The sequence below is a fragment of the Cibotium barometz genome, chromosome 54 (genome assembly GCF_041138505.1).
Source record: "Cibotium barometz isolate CiBa-2024 chromosome 54, ASM4113850v1, whole genome shotgun sequence".
NCBI classification, from domain to species: Eukaryota; Viridiplantae; Streptophyta; class Polypodiopsida; order Cyatheales; family Cibotiaceae; genus Cibotium; species Cibotium barometz.
The window spans coordinates 18,818,283-18,823,708 of NC_141099.1; positions in this window are offsets into that span (position 1 = coordinate 18,818,283).

Genomic DNA, 5,426 nt, shown 5'->3' on the forward strand with positions numbered 1-5,426 from the left:
GTTTTAGGGGTCCATAAGAGAAATTTGTATTCGGAAAAATCTTGGTTATTAATTGATGAAGATGGATTAATGCCTATCAACATGCCAAAAACATGGACGCAACACCCATATCACTCAAGAGGTCAAGGACCTTGTATTTCCTTTTGGTCAAGTGAGATAAGGGTCTCCCCCAACAAGAAAGATGTTTATCGCAAAAGATTGGCTACATCTACATATGTGAAGCATCCAATTCATCTTCTTGATGAGCCTCAGGTGAGCAAACTGTCTATTGGCATCTAGTGAGAAGTAGTTAGTACATGCAACTTAATATATAGGTGGCAAGCCCATCAATTCAAGGAATGTGTGTCACAGTTTCCTAATGATGGTGTGGTCTCTGTAGTAGTAGACTTTGCAGAGAAATACTACTTTAAAAAAAAGTTCAATCAGTGCATTGGTTCACAAGTCAAGTAACCATTTTTGTCATGATTACATATTTTTGCATTACTTTAGGTGAGATTGAGAAGACCATACATTTCTTCATTTTAGATGATAAGGTGCATGATACCTTAGCTATGCAACAATATTTCCTATTACATGTTGAATGGCTAAAAGATCAGAGAAGAAGCTACTTATCTACCCCCCATATGTGTCTACAAAATTATCATCCTCTTCGAGATTTTGTGTAATGATTGCAAGGCAGTAGTCCTTCCTAAGGTTAAAGACTGCATATAGATCGATGTCAAAACATACTAGAGATCTCCGATTGGGAAAGATGGCAAAGAAAATGTAGGAATGTAATTTTTATCTTCGAGCACTGCTATGTCCTTCATAAGACAAAATTAAAGTCTCCTCACTCATGAAGACGCTCAACATCAAGAGACTGAGCTAAATTCCTCTCCTCGGCAAAGTAAGGAATTTTTTCTCCTTCATGAAAGTCTTCTTCCTCCTCCACAACTTTGGATACATTCACTTCGACATCTTGTGTGCCTTCATGGTCATCATCTTAAAGGATCGGATTTAGATAACATATTAGACCATGATCATACCTCACAAAGCGGCATGTGTGGCTATGAACAACGCACTTCTTCTCAATCCTCTTCATGCTCTGTGGAACCTTTTTAAGGCTTGTATTAAGATTTTACATCAAACTATTTCCAGAAGATAGCTTCATGTCATTGACATGCACGAAATCATCAGTTCCGACGATAATTCTATCCCTCAAAGTTAATCGTGAGAATTCTTCCCCATGCTCTAAAATCTCTCCATCGACGTCCCGAAGGATGTCCCCTAAAGAAAAATCACAGTTACACAAACTATTTCCAGAAGATAGCTTCATGTCATTGACATGCACAAAATCATCAGTTTCGACGATAATTCTATCCCTCAAAGTTAATCGTCGTGAGAATTCTGCCCCATGCTCTAAAATCTCTCCATCGACGTCCCTAAGGATGTCCCCTAAAGAAAAATCACAGTTAAACATTTTTGAAGTGACCGCGTAAAGCTCCAATTTGTGTAGAAAATCATACAGCATCACTGTTACCTGGTGTCATCTGTGTCTGTGTGATAAAGATGCGCTTGCATCCATTTGCAAAAGAGTTAATATGGAGTAATATAAAATGGTTAATCATGCAAGAATCCCCAGAATGTGATAAGGTTTTGACAATCGTATTTGGGGACCCTATTCACTTTGTGGTGATTTTGGCGAGTTCAAAATAAAATAATGTCAAATCAAATCAACGACATCTCTAGAAGCTGTGTTCATCCATGAAGAAACGGCCTGTTCACGTTGTGGTGATTCTATCTTAATACATAGAAATAAATCAAGAAATGGCCTAAAATAACATGTTCAAAGGGTCTTAATGGTGCAAATAACATTAATTCCATGACTTCTATACAAATCACCACAACACGATAGAGCTATGTTCGTCTACAAAGAAACGACATGTTTGCGTTGTGATGAATGATTCTATGTAAATACACAAAAATGGCCTAAAATAATGTGTTCAAAGTTTCTTAATGGTGCAAATAACATTAATTCCATGACTTTCATACAAATCCCCACAACACGACAGGGTTGTGTTTGTCTACGAAGAAACGGCATGTTCGTGTTGTGGTGATTCTATCATAATGCACAAAAATAACTCAAACAAATGTCCTAAAATAACGTGTTCAAAGGGTCTTAATGGTGCAAATAACATTAATTCCATGACTTTCCTACAAATCACCACAACGCGATAGGGTTATGTTTATCTACGAAGAAATGGCATGTTCACGTTGTGGTGATTCTATCGTAATATAGAGAAATAACTCAAGGAATGGCTTAAAATAACATGTTCAAAGGGGTTTTAATGGTTCAAATAACATCAATTCCATGACTTTCATATAAATCGCCACAATGCGATAGGGTTGGATGTGTTCGTTCAGCATGAAGAAACGACCTATTTGTGTTGCGACGGTGAATCTATTGTAATACACAAAAATAACTCAAGAAATAGCCTAAAAATAACATGTTCAAAGGGTCTTAATGACACAAATAACATTAATTCCATGACTTTCATACAAATCACCACAACACGACAGGAATGTGTTCATCTACAAAGAAATAGCCTATTCATGTTGTGGTGATTCTATCATAATACACAAAGATAACTCAAGAAATGAGCTAAAATAACGTGTTCAAAGGGGTCTTAATGGTGCAAATAACATTAATTCCATGAATTTCATACAAATCACCACAACGTGACAAGGCTGCTTGTGTTCATCTACCACGAAGAAATGACATATTCGCGTTGTGCTGATTCTATCTTAATACACATAAATGACCTAAAATGATTTATGGGAAATAAAAACAGCACATATTGGCATCAACATACCTATAATGGTGTAGATAGCTTTGAAAATTATTGGAGTTTCTCGGAAGAACATAGAAAAAAACTTAGAGAACAAATGGCTCAGAAGAATGCAGGAAAAAATGCATGTCTATATTACAAACTCAGAACAAATTCCCTTATCCTTTTTATATCCATGAGAATTGAATGCACCACTGCCATGTGTTAGAGGCAGCTTTGAATGATGACATGTGTAAACTTGTTATCGATGCATGCGCCTAGCCGTACATAAAAATTCAGTCATGTCATCATTCAAACATGTCTGTATTTATCAATTCTCTTCATTTCTTCTCATTGATAATGGCTCAAAGGCTACAATATTTGGGGGTATACATAAAAATTCAGTCATGTCATCATTCAAACATGTCTGTATTTATCAATTCTCTTCATTTCTTCTCATTGATAATGGCTCAAAGGCTACAATATTTGGGGGTATACATTTGATATACAAGAGGTTGATTTTTCAACCCTCTTTCCAATGGTATCATCATTGATCTTGAACCTATAGTTAGAGTTTATAAAATCAAGAAACTCAAGTGAATCTCCAATATCTTTTAAGGTCCAATTAGCATTAACAACAAGCTATCTAGGTTCTTGAAAAGGGGAAACCTTGAACTCTATTTCAAACTCTGGTGGACAATTTTCTTCAGAGTCAAGGGGGATACAGCTGCCAAGACTTTGCCTCCACCACTGCCTATAATCATACCCTAAAACCAAGGATTAACGGGCTATTTGGTATGAGAGGGGCAATGAATTGGGACTTGCCTTGCACCTTATAGTGTTACCTAGATGAAAGCTTTCCCTTGATTTCCACGTCTCCAAGAACAGAGTCAAAATCTTGTTCAGACAACCTTCTTTTTAGCCACGTAGTCTTTGTTCTTTGCAACAACAAGGACCTGAAACAACTAACAAACACATGAAGAGGAACAAACCATGGGAGCCTTATTCTCCTTGAGATCCTTCCTAGTGTCATTGCGTTCTTAATATCCTGTGAAATTTTGGTTTTCAAGCTTAAAATTGTTGATGTATTGGGATCTCCCAACTGAGTGAATTCAAAAGAGGAATGGGTAGATCTTTAAGCTCTCCATATGAACCTGCTCTAGATGAAACTTTATAGTGTGCAAAAAGTAGACAAACAAACCAATCTTGCTAAAAATAGATGATGATTGTTGAGGATATAGAATATGCAAAATTTCCTTATGAATGGCTTGAAATGTGCCACTTAAGCTCTCCAGAGGCTGCCATTCATGCATGTTGATGGAGACACATCTGCAAATCAAATAGCTATATGTATTTACTAGGAAATAACAATACATATTAAAACTTACAGTGTGAATACATAGATAGTTGCATGGTAGGGTTCAAGAACATATCCTTGGCCATGTAAACTTGTTGAACTTTTGCAAACCATCCTTGTTCTATCACCTTGAATGGAGTGATGCAGCCTTTCCAATGGTTTTTATGGTCTTCTCATTTAGTTCTCTTCACTCTATGAGAGTCTTTATAAGATGGAACCCAATCATTGACATTCAAAGTCAATGGCTTCCAAACCCCATCTTCCTTTATGTTATGAAATAAACAAGAAGTAATAGTGCGAGTAGGGTGTCAAGAAGAAGCCATTAAAGCTTGAAGAGTAGAAGAAAAATAGCAAAAATAGTGTTTAAGAGAAATGGCAGGTATTGTAATGTGAGAAGAATTCAAATTGCCAAAAAGGGATGGTTAATGCACCCTGATTTTTTGGACCTCACACAAAAAAAAATTTATTCCACCCTTGAAACTGACCACTTCACCTTGTTTTCAGTGTATTTTGGCTAAATTAGAGAAAGACAGCCATTTTGAATTTGAAAATAAGCTCGAAACTTCCAAGATAGAGAAGATAAGAATGTCATATTTTTGTGCACATGGTAACTTGTTATTTGTTAGATCCTTACTGAAAAAATTTAAGAAAGGGCCTTTTTAAAGACTTTTTGGCCCTAATGGTACAATGCAAGCACATGATCATTAAATGCAACGCATGATCAGTCTTTTTAATCATGACCTTACAAGCATGTGGCACATTCTCAAGTACAACTTGGACATATGGCGGCAAGGAGGATTTATACAATAATGCACATTTAATGCGAGGAACTTGATGGATACGCAGGTGCATTTATATCAGACATGTTTTGTGCATGCATGCCTTGAGGCTATATATATATATATATATATATATATATATATATATATATATATATATATACATATACATATATATATATACTTCCCTTTTTGTTTTGCACTCATATGAATATAACAAGTTCCCAAATCTTGATTATTTTTTTCCTTTTTTTTATACGTTCATCATAATCACCACCACAGCGCAAGGGGGCACCCCCTCCCCACAAGAGAGGGTACCCCTTCGTGTTGTGGTGCAGCACAAGGAGGCACGTCCACCCCCATTAGACTGGGGCCCCTCACGTTGTGGTGAGTTGGGCGTTGTTTGTGTTATCTTTTGCAGTTAGGCTTATTCTTTCTTGCTAGTTTTATTTCAAATGGAGAAGTGTGGAAAGACCAAAGCAA